Below are 18816 nucleotides of genomic sequence, written 5' to 3'. Positions count from 1 at the left end.
ACTAAGCTGAGCCAAATGATCTAAATCTCAAAAAACAGCTACAATTCCCATTACTCTGAGCAAGGCTGGAGGAACATAAATGCAGCCATGCTTTATTTTTACTAACACAGTACTGCAGATCACGTCTGTTAAAAGGATGGTCTTTAATGTGGGCCAGTACGTGCTGGGTCTACACTACCAATCTAATCTCGTTGAAGGCTTCCCAGAACCCCTCTGTATGCAGCCTGAGCTGTCACATGTCACATAAACACATTGAGGTGCATCCACACAAAGCTTGAAGGATTACCTCTAGGTATCTGATTGCCCAATATAGGGAGAAATCCCTCTTAATGTGTTGTTTAAATTCAGTTGCAAGATTGTTGATACACCTGGTGACTAACATTGGACATCAATGTGACAAAATGTTTAAAATATTGTAAAATAGTTTGACTTAGGGTGCCACTTCTGCAGTGTGACTACATGTCTGTAAACCTCATGTCCCTGTAAATTGCATGTTGATGCTGACCTGCTGCGTGTGCCCACTGTGAGGGAACATGATGTATCTCACACATGAATTCTGTACATCCAGCACTGCACACACGATAATTTGTGCAGGGTTTTTATTTTTTTCTCTCTGAAACATCCTGTTCACCAGACAGAGGCGAGTGGTGAGGTACTCTAGATGGATGAGGCGTCAGCTGATCTAACTCGAGATACATTTCTACACACGTCTTGTTAGCTCTTGGAAATTGAAAATCGGTTCATCCACATCACCGTATGCCATAAATCTGCTCGGTCTCTGAATAAGCCGTCTTCTTCCTCTGGATTCTCAGCTCTGTTCAGTAAAGAAAGACATGATAAACATCTTCCTGACATCTTCATATGAAATAGAAGAGATCACATCATACAAAAATGAAAGGTATGGAATAAAAGCGTCCCTTTAGATACCCTAGGGTTAACTGATATTCTCTAAATTTGGGAGTACAATGGTTTAAAACCAAGTTAATAATCCAACAGAAAGCTATAAAATGCACTCGGGGGCTGTGTTTGATATATTATCTCTGATTTTTTATCTCTGCAGTGTTTTGTTTTTGTTGGAGAACTATATATACTCGGAAAATAACATTTCCACAGCTTCTCCTGTCTCAAGGTCTCAGAGGATATCCATCTCGAAAACATGTTGTTTAATTAAAGAGTGAATCCGGTGAGATTTATCACCCAAACATTAATTTTTATCTTTATTTTTGCCAGAAAAATGTCAAAGACTAGAGGAGGCATTTAGAAATGCTCTGAGAGCCAACAGACCAATATCACAAAGATATAGGATAAAGAAGAGATACAATCTAGCCAGTTGGTCAGCTCAGCCGGTAACCATGCTGCAAAATCCACTGTTGAAAAACGAAGCCAGTGAATAGAAAATCTGCAGTAACTCCAGCGTCCACTTGAGGCTAGTTGTCAAAGCCAAGGATTCCCCATTAGACTCCTTTATAAAGTGCCAAATTTTCCAGCAGAAATTAACATTTTTACAGCCTGGTGTAAACAATGACTTTGGAACATTTATTCAATAAGATACCTGTTTTGCATTTGCTTTAAGCCTTAGGGTTATGAATAGATTTACACAATGAGGGGTGGGCCGAGTTGATTAAAACCTGGCTTATACTGCCATGTCAAATCTATGCCATAGTGGCCCAGGCTGTTATGCGTTGGCGTGTCTTGTCGCTCTGCAAAACTCCACCCAAACACAACACAGCAGTGAAATTTTTATGCCAGTTCCCAGTCCCTCTGCTACTTTTGCTGTTTGTTTGTGTAAAGGAAACCATTGCAAATGAAATCAAGTGTATTATACTAGAGTTAGACCTGGTAAGTTTGAACCTTGGAAAGCTGATGGAATGGCCAGATTCCATGTCTGTCATTAGGCAGATCCATCTTACAAAGCTTCAGTCTGAAACAACTGAATGGTCCAATTGGCTTCAGTCCCTAGTGATGAAAAAAAAATTATTTCATATTTGTTGTATTACAGGCCACTGTGTTCTCAACCAGCCGGCTAAATTTCGGTTATGAAAAAATTTTCTAAGTTAATAAAATAAAGCTTCAGTATCATAAAAAAAGGGGCAGTAGTAGCTACTCTAGGATGTTGTGGGCATGTCAGCTGACTAGTTAAAGCCACGGCCACAACATCAGGAAATATTCTCTCAAATTAAAAAACAATGCTTCTGATCAAAGCACAGCTGTCTGGCCCTGTGCCGGAGCAGAGACAGAAGCTGGGGTTAAATTTACTGTTTTCTGGCACAAATTTCCCTGTTATGATACTTCAAATGATTGAGTGCCAGCCCTTTTACAAAATGGAAAGTGGCTTGTGCCAGCATTTTTGGCCATTTTGTGTCATCTTTCAAGACCCACAGAATATTTTGTACTATGACTCTGAAAACACAGAATGGCTGAAATGAAAGAAGAAACTCTCTATTTCATCATGGAAAAAAATGTTTGTTTGCATCTCGTTCTTGATTTATCTTAAGTTGAATAGAGGCTAGTTTCACCAAGAAGAACACTTTTTTTCTAGAAAGCTAAGAAAAATGCATTTTGTGAAAGAGAGTCTGTCAAGTAAAACAGTGATTTGAATGTTACAATTTTGGCTTCAATGACATAAAAGACATCTGAAAATTGTATTACAAATGTTATTTTATTGTCAAATAAATAACAATGCTTCCAGTCACTGTCATGTCATTCACACGCTGAAACTGGACAGCCTCCACGGGACCCCCGATACGCCCACGTCCTCTCCTGCTTGTGTGTCCCCTGGCACTACCTGTAAATTATAGAAGTAATATAATAGCTATATAATATGTTTTATATATATAATATATAATATATAATCTATAATATAGATTTTTTTTTGTTCTTACCTCTTTTTCTGCCAGCAGACGGTGTTGCAGAACTGCATGGGGCTTGCTCTTCTCTCAAGTCTGCTTCTGAAATCACAGGAGTGTATGAGTGATGGTTTCATTCGATTAATTTGGCTGAATAATCAGTGGGTTCCTAATGCTAACTTACCTCCATTGCTCTGGGACAGAGAACAAGATCCGCTACGCTCACTCGGCAGCCATTCCTCAGAGTCTGGGTCTGAAAAGTCCAACTCTGAAGTGTCGTCGCTGTATGCATCAAGCTGGTGAGCGGATGCCTTTTTTCTCCGACGCACGGGGGGAGACCTCGGGGCATTCTTTAGCCTCTTGGCCAGCCGAGGCAGATGAATGAAAGCGCTGATCCCTGGATTCACTGTTGTTAAGTTCAGTGTCGGTTTCAGTGAGTAAGCGATTTTTCAGGCAAAAGTTTAAAGTTTCTTCTAGCGTCTATTTTAGAACTTTTAGCTTAGATTACCTCCGTAACGATCGCTCTGCTCTTTGACCCCAGGGTCACCACTTCGTGCTCTTATCTCTGTGGCTTTGATCTACCGTCTCTTCCATGTTTCGACTACATATCCCAGAAGCCCCAAAATTACTCACACGGAGCGTTAGAGCGCCCCCTTGTGCCAGCCTCCGGAAAAAACACTTTGACGTATATATACGTCAATGGCATTCAATGAGTTAATGACCTGTAGACCACCGTGACAGATAGATTTGGGGATTTACCACACAGTAGACCAAAATACAGCATGAAGCTGGCTGCTAACTTTCAGTTAAGGCAGTGACATCAGCTAACAACAGACTGTACTGAGATGAACTGCTCTGTGGTTTTTGTCAATGCATTGGGGGGTGGGGTAATTCCCTATCAAGACCGGTGTTGTCATGGGCTCTGATATTTGCCCTGCTCAGATAAAACCAAGCCAAGAAAGAGGTAAATAACTCACTCAAGGTCTAAATCAAAAATTCAGTCACACATACACTGTGGTTAGATCTCAGTGTTTAAACATCATGGCACGACCTTATTCCAACATGTTGCACAGGCTTTAAGCAGAGCAAGGCAGGAGCTGTTGGGTGGGGTTAGTTTTCCTGCATACTATGAAACAATGGCGAGCGTTAAAGTCAGTCACCTGGATGAAAACTTTAATTTATGAAAAGTAGAGCAAAGAATGGTATTGAAAGCCCTTCTTAGTGGAAAAGATGTTTTTAGGCTTTTCTTCCAACCAGCTTCGCAAGTTTATTTTCTCAACTGGCTCCACTGATAGTGAACAATGATGACCGCCTTTTGAGCAGTCATGTTGTTTACTTCCAAGGTGTAGATGCCCACTACATCATTTGTACGCCATGGAGTTGTGAAACGGTCCACAGCATATTGAGTTATAATCATTTTGTAGTTTTTGCAAAGAAGAAACAAAGCTAAACATTTTAGGGATGTGAAGTACATCTGCTCAATCACCTCAGGCACAGGATGTTTTTTTTGTTTGTTTGTTTGTTTGTTTGTTTTTTTCACTTGATGCGGAAATGCACCTCTGATGTTTTAAAATTGGAGCAAGTGGGCATTTATCTCATCCTAGAGTACACCAGCAGTGACCAGCAGTCACCAGTGCTTTTAAGCTGACAATCACAGAGCTTGCAGTGTGCATTGTTCCAAAGTGTGTTTACATTTTTGAGGAAGTTGAACGTCAGCTACATGCATTGGCTTCTGTGTAGGGTTCAGGGCTGCACTGTAGCATATAAATCAGGCTTTAAAGGTGAGAATGTTGGAGCTCCAGAAGGCTTAGAGACCACCTGAGCTCCACCTTACTTCCTGTTATATGGTTGGTTAAAAGGTTGAATCAGTATTTTTAATAAGTAGCTGCTGTGGTTGGGTATATGGACAAAAAGGCCACAATACAACACATAGCACAGTAATTGTTTAATCCGAATGATCTTGTTTTCATGATCATGGCAGGCCAAGTTTGTAATTGAATAGTAAACTTTATTAATTACCTGGCAATGCCTTTTCAAAACAAGCTTTTAGTGCTGGCCATGACTTGAGTTTGAATGATCAGGCAGAATGTTCAACATAAAATGATTGAAAGAGGGGCTTACTTTGATGATAATGCCTAAACCTGCACAGTTTGAGCCAGCTGGTGTGCAAAACTATTGCTTCTTTTTGTAGCCCAAAAAGCACACTGATGCACCGCTGCGGTGGTTGATAGCTGCTCCAGGAACCAAATTAGAGTCAAAGAGATACAGCAAGCAGGAGGACAGAGACATGACTCCATCTCCCACAATGCATCATGTGTAGTTAAGAGACTTTCTCTGCTGGATGCAGCAGAAATCATACTGTACCAGCCTTGTGCAGCACTCATTTTTACCTCCGCCAAGGAGGTTATGTGATTGGCATGTGTTAGTTTGTTAACAACATAACTCAAAAAGTTAGGGACAGATTTTCATTAAACCTTCAGGAAATGTCAGAAATGGCATAAGGAAGAACTGATTAGATTTTGGGAGTGATCTGGATCACCATCTGGATCCAAGAATTTTTTTAAAGGATTCTGTACTATTGGGAGATAGGGCTAATGGCGGAGGTCTGCGCTGTTACCACTTACACCAGGAGATGGCAAACATGAGTAACTTCAATCCCAGCAGCATTTGTGGGTGTGTTTCTATTCAATGTTTTGGAGTTTTTAGAGTTTGAAAGACACACGCCTGGTCGAGGAGACGAGTCAGAGCGTAACAGAGGGAAAGACAGCGAATCGTAGCAAGAATACTCACAATGCTGGGAGGAATAGAGGAATATTCACCCTCTGCCATGACTTCCAGTCGTCCCACGAGACCATGGGTGAGACTGTCAGTGCATCTGTTGGCACCGCCAGGCAATGCTTCCACCATGGCAGTCCACCCATAGCAAAGCCAATGCTTTGCCTCACCATGTTTCCACCCCACTGGGGAGGGAGCAATAGGCGAATGCCGTGGTGGGGGTACATGGCGACGGATCCAGGAATTTTTTTAAGGATTCTACACTATTGGGAGATAGGGCTAATGGCGGAGGTCTGAGTGCTTTCCTAGTTCTCTTTTTTATTTATGCTCCCTTTTTTTAATACAACCCCAATTCCAGAAAAGTTGGGGCACTGTGAAAACTGTAAATAAAAACAGAATATGATGATTTTTGAATTTCATAAATCCAAAATTTATTCACATAAACAACATATCAGATGCTGAAACTGAGACATTTTACTGTTTCATGAAAAATATATGCTCATTTTGAATTTGATGGCAACAACACGTCTCAAAGTAGGGACAGGGCAAAAGGCTGGAAAAGAAAGTGATACTGATATAAAAACTGGGGAAACATTTTCCAGCTATTTGGGTTAATTAGCAACAGGTCAGTTACATGATTGGGTATAAAAGGAACATTTAAGAGAGGAAAAGTCTCTCAGAAGTAAAGATGGGAAGAGGTTTACCTGTTTAAAAATTTCAGAAAAGTGTTCCTCAGTGTAAAACGGCACGGATGTTGAATTTCCCACTATCTACTCTACATAATGTCATCAAAAGACTCAGAGAATCTGGAGAAATTTCTGTGTGCCATGGACCATATTGGATGCTTATGATCTTCAGGCCCTCAGGTGGCACTGCATTAAAACCAGTATGATTCTGTTCTGGAAATCAATGCATGGGCTCAGGAACACTTCCAGAATTGTTATTGTCTGTAAACACAGTTCACCATGCGTTTCATAAAAATGCAAGTTAAAGTTGTATCGTGCAAAGAAGAAGCCATTTGTGAACACAGTCCAGAAACACTGCCATCTCCTCTGAGCCAATGCTCATTTAAAATGGACTGAGGCAATTTGGAAAACTGTTCTGTGGTCAAATGAATCAAAATTTGATATTCTTTATGGAAACCATGGACACAGTGTCCTGTGGCCTAAAGAGAGGGACCATTCAGCTTGTTATCAGTAAACAGGTAAAAGTCTGCATCTCTGATGGTATGGGGTTACATTAACGCCAATGGTTTGGGCATCTTTTGTAAAGACACTATTACTGTTGAAAAGCATGGAGAGGTTTGAAAGCAGCGTATGCTCGCATCCAGACAACATCTCTTTCAGAGAAGGCCTTGCATTTTGCAGCTACACTGCTACAACAGCAATGCTAAACCACATATCACAACAGCATGGCTTCACAACAGAAGAGTCCGGGTGCTGAACTGGCCTGCCTACAGATCAGACCTTTCAACAGTAGAAAACATTTGCAGCATCATCAAATGAAAAATCCAGCAAAGAAGACCCAGGACTGTTGAGCAGCTGTGTCCAACAAGAATGGGACAACATCCCTCTCCCAAAACTCTAGCAACTGGTCTCATCACCTCCCAGATGTTTACAGACTGATGTTAAAAGAAGAGGCAATGCAACACAATGGTAAACATGGCCCTTTCCCTACTGTTTTGAGGTGTGTTGCTGTCATTGAATTTAAAATGAGCTAATGTTTTAAATGACGAGTAAAATGGCTTAGCTGCAACATCAGATATGTTGTTTATGTTCTATTATGAATAACATACAGATTTATGAATTTTGACAATCCTTACATTCTGTTTTTGTTTTTATATTTCACACAGTGCCCAAACTTTTTTGGAATTGCTTCGTACATTGCTGATCAGCAACTTAAACATACTCTGTCATCTGCCAAAGTAGAATCGATCTAATCAACCTAATGATGTCTGAAAATTAATATCCTACTTGTTTAGTTTGACAAACTTGATTTGAACTGTGCTAACATCTTTAGAAAAATCAGTCTACTTGTATATGTTCTGTGGTTTGCACACATTTATTTTGATAGAAGTCAGAGATGTAGCAGGCAGGAGGGCAGAGACATGACTCTGTCTCCCATGATGCCTCATGTGTAGTTAAGTGATTTACACTGCTGGTGGCAGCTAAAAAGGCAATATACACGCCTCATGCAGCACTCCTCACTCTTCTTCTTTTCTAATCCATCTCTGATCTCTGTTTTCTATTAAAGTAAATGAATCTCATCTACAGTCCATCCAATGACGACTGTATATGAACATCTTACTTTTATAATTGAGCAAAACCATCACAAATCAATCTACTTTTGCACAGGAATTTTCTTAAATTAAAACCTAAACCTCCCCCAGCGTGGTTTAAATGCATTTCCTTTATGATTTATATAATGAGCATGAAATTATATTCAAATAAAGAAGCTTTTTAGCTATTTTGAGCTGCAAAAAAAACTAACATAGTCGAAGTCAAAGATATGCATGAGGCAAGAGGACAGAAACCTAAGTGAATCCCCCACAATGCTTCCTGTGTGGTTAAGTAAATAAATAGAGAGTTGTATTTATCCAGTTTAGCAGATATGCATGTATAAAGGGAGGGCATTTTGGGCCAAAGTTGAAATAAGGGGAAAAACTGAGTGCACATGTGACTACAATAAACTCTGCAACTTGTAAGATGGTGAAAATATGATTCATTGAATGCAGCAACTCATTCCATCATTATAATCAACGATGCCAAGAGCTTCTATGTCTAATTTTACTGGTGAAAAACTCACAGATGTCATCTTAGGCACCATCTATTTTGTAATGAAAGTGCAATGATTTGTCTGTACAACATATTTCCAGTTTTACTTTTTTTTTTTTTAGTTCAACTTTATTCATAAACAATGACTGGCAGCTACATCCAATATATAACTACATTGCAAACAATACTAGCAGACTAAGCAACATTTCATAAATAAAACAGAAAAAGGTCAGAGGTCTAAATCTGGGATTAAATTTTATTTAGACCATTTTACTTACAGTGGCTCGCCCTAGCTTTGTTTCCTTTAGCCAAATATAACATGGCTACACTAGCTACATAGTTAATGTTACCTACATAAGCCAAAGTAGCTAAGTTAGCTTTAGCAACACAAGTTTTAGCAAATGTAGCTAAAGCTAACATAGCTATGTAGATAACATATCTACGTAGCTGTTTGAGCTTAGCTTTAGCTAAATTGGCTACATGTCTCCTTTATCTAAGGCTAGGCTAGCTTTAGCAACCTTAACTTAAACTAAGTTAAAGGTAATTGAGCTATGTAGATAAAGTAGATACCATACATAGCTGCTTTATGAGCTTAGCTTTTGCTACGTTAGTCATGTTTACTAAGTACCTACATTAGCTCCATTGTCTACATAGCTTACACAGCTAACAGGACTATGCATGCTACATTTGCAGAGTTTGAAAGTTTTAATGGAGGACAAGCTTTTAGACAGTTTACTAGTTTTAATTTAATGTTTGTATTCAGGTTCTGAAGGTCAGGTTTTAACTTTTGGTATCCTGTTGCCTTAACCTTACCCTAAATGGAAGTTTAATCTGATTCTATTTTGAAAGTTTTAGTGTGTATTTATGTTCTAGGATATACAGTATCTCAGATGAACAGTCTGTGAGATGTACGGTCTACAGACAGACTGTCTTGGGTGAATGTAGAATATGAATGCAATATAATTCTTGATGATCCTCATGAAGGCCACAAGGCCAAAATGCATTGGTCCAATAAAGCTGTCCTCTAAGATAATAGTTGGTGGAGCTTTCTGCTTTCACAACAGCAGTATATTTCATAGGGGAGATAAACACAGTACTTCAGTTTCTTATTTTTCAAAATTAAATCCTGGTTTAGCATTTCTGTGGAGAAACTCACCTCCTTTGTACAGAATGCTTTTATTCTGAAATATTCCTGAAACAGTTTGGCTGTAAAAATGAATCAAGTCACTTGTAGGGAGTTTCACTGAGGTAAAACTTGTGAATAAAGATGGGGCTGTGACAGCAGGAGATGCAGCCAACATGCAGCACACATCCAGCTGGTGTGAAAGCTCATGTGCAGCAGCTGTCAAGCAACAAACATGCTCCCAGTCTGAAAGGGCTGAAACACTGCAGGTTGCAGCTGATAATTTGATATACCAGCCTTGTGCACCACGTGTTGTCCCATGTTATAGTCCTCTATCTCTTCTAATCAATGTCTGATAATAATAACCTAAATATTCTCCATCTTCCAACTGAGTAAAATGCATTTAATGGATGTCAAACCAATGATTTCTGAAGATTAAAAAAACTCTTTTTCTGTGGTGGAAAAATGCTATCATTAGTGGAACAAAAAAAATGCTATCAAATGAATTAGCAATTCATCTATTTTTAATGGGATTTTTCCAAATGCATAAGAAACCAAATGTCATAGAGATGCAGCAGGCAGGATGTAAGGGACACGAGTCTTTCCCCCACAATGCCTCATGTTTAGTTAAGTGACTTGCACTACTGGTTGCTGCTGTAATACAATAAAGCCTTCTGCAGCACTTGTTTTTCCTTCATTCAAATCCTCTCTCTTCTAATCCATCTCTGAAAAACAACACTTTGATCTGCTTTGTCATTACCAAGGCAAAATAAATTTACATATGATGCCAATGCAGAGATGCCTGAAAACAAATGTCTTATCCCCATGATTGAAGGAAACCCACTTTTTATGCTGTCTAAACCTAGAAAAACAGAAAACTCTACTGATATTGGACATTTTTATTAAAAATAACTTAGCATTTGTAGTTTATACAAACTCCTTTATTATTTATCATAGTTAGTTCAAAATTACAGTCAAAATAAATTGTGTTTCAGCCTTTTTCTGTCAGATTTCTGGAAGCACATGTATGCAATTTTGCTTTTGGAAGAAATTGATGTGCATTAAGTGACCTGGACTGCTGGTTACAGCAGAAAAAAGCTTGTGCATTTATTTGTTTCCCTTTTTCATAATATTACCTCGCTGTGCAATAATTAAATTTGCTCTGTTTTCTCCCTGAAATAAATTTATTCAAACATATCAGGGACCAGTGCTGTCAAAATAAATGCTCTGCACCTGTTATATAACGTTTTCTTCCAGCAGAGCTTGAAACTATAAAATATGACAAATGGATGTGCATTTTTCCTTAATTTTGGAATAATTTAGCAAAATTTGTGATGCTTCAAAGCTTACTGGGTCAGATCATAAATAAAGCTGTAGCTTATAGGTGCAAATGAAGGTACGCATCAGTCATCACAGTCAGTAACAGACAAGAGTAGCAGGTAGACCTAAAAACAAGAATGAAGTATGGCCGTGCTTCATGTTCTGACCTCTTCCAGTCCAACTTTAGCTCTGTGAAGGGCACTGAATGTGTACAAGGCCATGCATGGTCAGAATTAATCAGAGAGAGCAAACAGTGTGACCCGAGCAGCCTCCGAATTGGGTTTATCTCTGTTTTCTCAAGTTAAAGCATCTGTCAACAGTCAACTTTTTTACAAGCTCTGGCATATTTGTTGTGCTTGGAATAAGCTGCCAGTTTTCCCAATTAAAAACTCTGCCAGTCTCCTTCAAAACCAGCACAACGCTGTGGGCTTTATTAACTCATTAACAAGAGCAGCACATGTGTATAGCCTGTCAATCTGACGGTAGAATTAATTTCTCTCATTGGGTGGCGTGGGTGTCAAAATCTGTTCATCATTTGGTCTCCTCCATGTGTCGTATATTCTGGCACAGCTTCTGTGTATAATCCCGTCTCTTCCTTTTAGAATTTGAAGGAGTTTAATCCAAAAATTAATGATCAAAAAAATTCAAACTACATCTTTGCGTCATAAAAGCAATCCAATGCTCACAGTAGGTTTTGTATAAATCAGAATGCCTTTTTAACAAGGCAGATTATATTTAAAAATAGCCGACTTGCTGCAACCTGCCGGGGTCTTCATCAGGGCCATTGTCAAGCCATTGAAGCCACTAGTGTGCAAGGCACAATGTGCACGGGATGCTTTTTTAGAGGAACAAGTGCAGTTTGATTTTTTTCACCAAATAAATTTTAGGGTTTAACTCCTCTTTTACTTCTGTAACCAGTTCACAAGTTGAACTGAGCAAAGCAAACGCAATGTTTCCAAAGATCAACCGTTTGTGAATGTCTTAAATGTCAGAGTTGATTTATAAAAGAAAACGGCCTGTATTTATATAACTTTCATAGGCACTAGTGCTGCAGATGTTGATCAATGCAGCATCTGAAAACAATAATTTAAATAACACGCCCCTCGATATTCAGGGTTTAGCTGGTTTCGCTCCCAAATGTACTCAGCAGGTACTCTCCTTTTTTTTTGGACCATTCTTTATAAACCATGGAGATACAAACAAAATGACTACACACAGAAACAAATTATAACCCTTAATTATAAGGTCTAAATTAAGTCTCCCTGATGCTAATAGTCAGTTGTGTCTCCTTTTTGCTGGATAATAGCCTGCAGTTGTTTGCTGTAGTTTTCAACAAGACTCAAACTCGTCTCCTGAGGAATCCCAGTCCAGTCTTCTTTGGCCAGTCTCTCAAACTCCTCCAGATTTGATAATCTTCTAGCATGGACATTCATCTTCAGTTCACCCAACAGATTTTCACTGGGATTTATGTGCAGGTCAGTCAATAAGGTCTTATTTATGTAGTTCTTCACCAGGAACCATGTGTGGTTTGGGCTCACGGTGTATTGGAAAAGAAACAACAACCTAGACCCAGTTTTGCTGCAGACTGTTTTAGGTTTTCTTTCAAAATCTTCACATATCCTTCTGTCTTTATGATTCCTTCCACCTTTATAAGTTACCCAGTTCCAGACGCAGAGCATAATACTCCCACCACAATGTTTCACTTTGGGTATGTGTTCTTTGGGTGATATGCCTCTCCCTTCTTTTTCCAAACATAAACAACATCTCGATGGCCAAAGAGCTCTAGTTGGGTCTCATCTGACCAAAAAACATGCTTCCAGTATGCAGAATCTTTCTCCGGGTTCTCCTTAGAATACTTCAGTCTGGCTTGGAGGTGTCTCTTCTGCAGAAGTCAACTTTTTCTTGGTTCATTCCTGTGCAGGACTCTAGGATTTTTCTTCTATGAGACTACGATTCCTGGCTTGGCTAAGTGCTTCACTAGTGTCTTGGCAGTTATTCTGAGGTCTTTAGACATGTCTCTCATTAGTTTTCTTTCCAGAGTCTTTGAAGTCTTTCTCTTCTTGCCTCTGCCAGGCTTGTTCTGAGCTGTGTGGCTCTCGTTGAGTTTCTCACATTTCTTCTCACTCCAGTTCTTGACTTGTAAACGCTGAGTTAACTTTGGAGATCCTTCTCCTGCTCTGTGAGCATCAACAGTTCTTTTTCTCAAGTCTAAACGGATTTCTTTTGTTTTTGCCATCATGCTTTCTCAAGTGACACTTCAAACTAAACTGAAATTTTTATATTTTGGGTAAATTGGACACTAACCCCGAGTTTGAACTACAAGCTTTAAGATTTACAAAGTTAAAGCACATCATTACACAACAGGTCAGCAAAACAGGACACTTCTAAAGGGGGCTACTAATTTAGACCCTGGTAGTTTTTGTGAAATAATTTAGTTTATGTGGAAGGTAAAATGATGTAAGCATCCAAAAAAAAAGAAAAAAAAACTAGGATATTTGGACAAACTGTTAGAAATGCCTTGCTGTTTAACAGCACGTGGGAAAAGCTTGGGAAAAACGGAAATTTTCATAGGGGGGCTTATAATTTTGTCCTCATCTGTAATCGCACTTAAATCATCTTTCTCCCCCATTCTGATGTTCACTTTGAACTTCAACTCATCATCTTGACCATGTCTATATGCCTAAATGCATTTGTTGCTGCCATGTAATTGGCTGAAATGATATTTGTGTTAAAAAGCAGTCAAACAGGTGTACCTAATAAAGTGGCCGGTTGAGTTTATGCAACAGTTTTTTAAGTTATGCTGCTGATGTTTCTACCCATATAGTTTCTGCTTTAGGAGAATAAAATAAAGTAAAGCTTGGAGCTGTAGTACAAGCATTGAATGTCCTTTGGAGCATTAAAAGTGAAGTTTTGATATAATCTGGTCCATAATGACAACCAAAGATTTGCTTCCTTCTCTCACATTGCCAAGTCTTGAATTCAAAAATATTAAAAGATACATGCTGCCCTGGGGAGATTTTTCAAAGTGTCCAATTTTATCAGGTGGTACTACACAGACTCTCTCCTCCAGGTTTTAACAAACATATTCAGTTCATTTCCCTCCTCATAAAACATTTGCAAAGCCCATTTTAGGTTTTAACTTTGCAACCTGAATTATTTATGGCCAAAATATTGGCTCACAGTCTTCTTTTGAGTCTTTGTTGGTGCACTGTTTATCTGTTTGTCCAGTGAACACATTTTAAGACCCACTGTGTGAAAGGTAATGCGTGCATGTACGCTTTTATGAACAAACAAAATGAGGACACACATAAAAACATTGGCATACAAACTGTTTCTCAGACTTTTTTTTTTTGAGGAAGCTAGGGAAGAACTTTTATCCTTTTTTCAGAGGGAATTTAAAAACAGCTTGCAAATGTCAAACTCTGCACATACTGTATTTCTTGCTGCATCATGAGGCCAAACAGATAGAGGAAGAAAATAAAATAACATGTGGGAGTTAAATCTTCCTCAGATATTGTAGTTAAAGCTCACGCCAAAGGAAAAACATCCACGACTGAGCTGAGCAAAGCCTCTAAAAATGATGAAATGTAACACAGCATTTTGTGATGATTAGACAATGAATAGATCCCACAGTTTTAGGCTTTCACACACCAATTATTCCCACCAAATAATAGGCTTTTGTTTAGACATGATAGCATTCAGTGTCAAAAACAACACAATAAAAACACAGAGTGGGTAAACACAGCTCTGTCCTCATCTCTGAAGGTGCTTTAGATGTTACATAAACAGAGAAGTATTAAACCTTAGCAGTCCACGATCACGCCGGCGTGACATCATCATGTGCTTTTTTTGTCATGTGATTGCATGCAAACAAGGCGGCATACTTCCAAACGAAGTGTAACTTTGCATGGAAAGTGATTTTTAAGCTCTTTTTCAGTTTTTGTGTGATGTTTATTGGTCAATTAGAACAGGAAACATCATCATTTTAATTTATATAAAAATTAATACACATAGGGGACAGAGTTCAACAGTAAACAGAAGCGGTATTGGTATACAATGGTATACATATTTTACTATCTGCTTTTCATTCATGCTGTAAAAATGCTATGTATTTTATATGATTCTTCTCATAACTGTTCTCATGAAATATAGATACATATGTGTAAATGTGTAAAAATATTCATTTTTAGCATGATATATTTAATTTTACTACTTTTATGCATAAGTATACATTTTCTAAATATCTTACTCTTGAAATGACTTCATCATATTTTGATGAATATATTATTCTAAATAACAATTTTAACAATTTTTTTTAATGTGTGTTTTTTTGGAGGTCCTACGTCAAATACAGTAAGTTAAAAAAGTGTTTTCATTTCATAAAGTTGAAGTTGTGCTGAAAAAAAATGATACCAAACATGAGCATGGTAAACATTTTCTGCGCAGTTATTATTGTCAGAGGAAAGTATTAACAAGACGGCAAAAATAGCCTCAGTACTTATACGGGTTAAAAGCGTAAAAAGGCATTAACTGATCAGGGGTTCCTAAACCTTACCATGCTGAGGGCCGCATCCATGTCTCTGGCAGGGACACAGCTCATGCAAAACTTCTAACATTCCTAGTTTAGTTTTGTTTATTAAGGCGATTTGTGTTGGGACAATGTACAAAATTACACTAGTCTCAAAAAGGAAAAAAAAGCTTTGTAACAGATTTAACTCACTAGCTTATTACCATACGTAGTCCCTGAGCAGGTAAATAACGACAATGAAATACAGAACCAATCAATCGTCTAAATACATGTACTTGCATGCACAGACCTGCATTCATGCAGCAACATGTATTGTAGATGTATTGTATTTCTATTGTAAACAATGGCAGCCAATATCAAATATTAAACAACTTCTTAATACAGTTTTTTAGTTTGTTTTTTTTTTGATAATAATATTCATTGGAAATTAGGGCCAATGCTGATACTGATGTTATGGGATAAAAAATTCAGATAACCGATATAACAGCTGATTAAAGTTTTAAAATCTTATTCAAATTGAAGGCAGAACATTTTATTATTTTCAGGTATTTCTATTGTCAAAAAAATGATTACCATTAACAAAATGCTGTTCAAGAATGCAGTAAGCTGCAGAAATATTACAGAATACCTCAGCAGTGACGTCCCTGGTGAAGTAGTTCAACCCCTTACAACCTCCACCTTCTTCTGGCATCTGTTAAAAAAACAGTTAGACATAAATATGCATTAGTAAGAAACAAAACAATATCACAAATATGTCAGACATTAAGTATTTTTCTTGTGTTTACATGAATCTGGCTTGTTCTTTCCCTTGCCACTTCATTAGACTCAACTTTTTGCCTCCACCAAGGAGGCTATTTGATCAGCAGGGTTTGTTAGTTAGTAAGTTTGTTTGTTAGCAACATAACTCTAAAAGTTATGGATGGATTTTGATGAAATTTTCAGGAAATGTCAGAAATGGCATAAGGAAGCACTGATTAGATTGTGGGAGTGATCGGATCACCGTCTGGATCCAGGAATTTTTGAAAGGATTCTTTACTATTGGGAGATAGGGCTAATGGCAGAGGTCTGCGCTCTCCGAGTGCTTTTCTAGTTACTTCTGAAATGTTGTTGACTGTCAGAAAGCCGATCATTCCTCTATGTGCTTCTTATTGAGGTGGTGGTGAGTGTTGGTGTGAGGAGCATGAGAATGAGGAGTCTGTGAAATTTTGCCAAAACCACTCACATACACTAGAGGGTCAAAATATTAGGAACACCTCTTACAACAACAGCAGCACTCTAATCTTTGTGATAAATGAAAAGAGAGAATCATCTCTCTGTCAGCATTAACAGTTATTGAAGTACCTTCATGGTAGGAATGTTGTCAGTGATGTTCATTACATTGCACAGATGTGTCTAATGAAGAGATGAGTGACTGTACTTATAAATGATGAATTTCTTATCATCTATAGGCAATAGTAAGTGGATAAGCACTGCTATAAAAGTCACTGGTAAGACTTGATTTGAAATGTGCCTCTCTGGTGTCCTCCAAATGTGCACTCACATTTTCTCTCTCATTTTCTCTCTTTCTTTGAAGACATTATGAATCAAACGCTGACCAAAAATGCACCAACCCCTGCTGGTCGTACCTCGTGTTTCTCCAATTTGCTCTGGTCTTATCTGGCAGCATGCAGCTGCCTGAGGAGCATAATATTACTGTGAAATACTGCACCATCACAAACATCATATCGTTAGTGACTAAGCTGAAGTTTATAGCTAGCTAATATTAAGCTAGGTTATCCTAGCTTTAGCTTGCTGACAAACAGATACCCAAACATGGAGCGTGTGGCATGAAATGAGTCAGAGCGCCCTCTACGGGATAAAAATAGAACACAAACATTATGTGGTAATCATGTCATACTCCCTGCACTTTATTAATGAAAATACAAGTGTTAACATCAATGTCTATCGGCCAACGACTGTTTCTGATAGGCTATAATCAGCCGATTAACTCGGTTGGGCTTCATTGGAAATGTTTCTGTCTTTTCATTTAAATATTGGAGAAGATTAATATTTGTATAGAAAACAAACACATGGATTTTAATATGCAGTGATTAAAAACGTAAAAAATGTCATACATTAAGATGCTTTGGCCAGAAAATTCATCCATCTATCCATAATCTACACCGCTTTTCTTCTTCATGGACTGGAACAAATCCCAGCTGTCTTTGGGTGAGAGGCAGGCTGCACTCTGGGCTGGACTGGTCAGCACGTAATTATAGGGCTGACATACAGAGTCAGCCACACTCACATCTATGGGAATTTCAGTGTTGCCAGTTAATCTCAGTAGCATGTCTTTGGACTGTGGGAGGAAGCCAGGGAACCTGGAGAAGGAGAGACCATGCAAACTCAACACAGAAAGACCCCAACAGGGATTCAAACTAGGACCCTTTTCCTGCTGTGAGACAACAACGCTAACCCCTGCACCACTGTGCAGCCAGAAAATACTCTATATGGACAAAAGAATTCAGCTGCCCTGACCATTATACCAACAGGGACTGTATGACATTGTATTCAATAACATGTACTTCAATACGGAGTTGGCCTCCCTTTTGCAGCTTCCCCTCTTCTTTGTGGGGGGGGGGTCTGAGGAAATTTTTGCCCTTTCATTCTAGAGCATGAATGAGGTCAGGCACCAATGTTGAATTAGCGGGCCTGGCCCACAATCTCTGTTCCAGTTCTTCCCAAAGGTGCTCAGTGGGGTTGAGGTCAAGGCTCTGTGCGGACCAGTCAAGTTCTTCCACACTGAACTCATCAACCATGTCTTTATAGTCCTTGCTATGAAAACCCTCAGGAGTAAATGCCATTAAGTGATGGAAACGAAAAACATTAAACCCTACAGGATTTAATTTGTCTAAATGTGAACTTCAAACTTCAACAGCCTCACTGGAGATAAGGAATGAATTCACAACTAGTTTATGACCACTTATTTACATTATTCATGCAACTATTAGGTTATAACCATTATTAATGATGTTGCCTCTGTTCTCTATTAGAGCTTATTCTAAATTTAGCACAAAAGTAAGGAAATCTGTGTTTGGTAGATTATTAAACCACTGTTTATTTCCCTTTTGAATGGTGCCACATTTGTAAGGAACATGCATTTGTGGGATGAGCAGCAGAGCTGAGTGTTCAGGTTGCGCCCATGAAAAATTTGCAGGATCTTCTCTGCCAATGCCAAACAGTTTATTCTGCCATTGACTCTTGTTTGGTTTTGTTTGGTAAATTGAAGTCTCAGTAGTGTGTGAAAGAACCATACACAGCCACAACACCTCCTCCTTATGCAGGTCACCAGCTCAATCACTCACTTCTGTGGAATGCCATCACATTCTTGAACCAGCATGTGTCACAAGTCAGCCAATGTGGTTTTGTTGGTCACTCTGGCAGGAACAGCACCCCCAAGCTGATCCCACA

At 38.7% G+C, this 18816-nt stretch overlaps 1 protein-coding gene and 1 long non-coding RNA gene across 2 annotated transcripts in view; one reads left to right on the top strand and one right to left on the bottom strand.

Annotated features, from left to right (window-relative positions):
• Positions 1-18816, top strand: part of khdrbs2 (KH domain containing, RNA binding, signal transduction associated 2) — a 194470-nt gene that overhangs the window by 120036 nt on the left and 55618 nt on the right. The gene's annotated exons all lie outside the window — the stretch shown is intronic.
• LOC121511350 overlaps positions 647-18816 on the bottom strand; it is a 119337-nt gene continuing 101167 nt past the window's right edge. The window contains exons 2-3 of the long non-coding RNA XR_005992040.1: positions 15995-16057; positions 647-814 (exon numbers count right to left, since the gene is read on the bottom strand). This is a non-coding gene — a long non-coding RNA (uncharacterized LOC121511350). The remainder of the gene's footprint in view (positions 815-15994; positions 16058-18816) is intronic.

Source organism: Cheilinus undulatus, linkage group 6, assembly GCF_018320785.1.
Source record: "Cheilinus undulatus linkage group 6, ASM1832078v1, whole genome shotgun sequence".
In the NCBI taxonomy this organism is placed as follows: Eukaryota; Metazoa; Chordata; class Actinopteri; order Labriformes; family Labridae; genus Cheilinus; species Cheilinus undulatus.
This window is presented reverse-complemented; position numbering and strand designations above follow the sequence as displayed.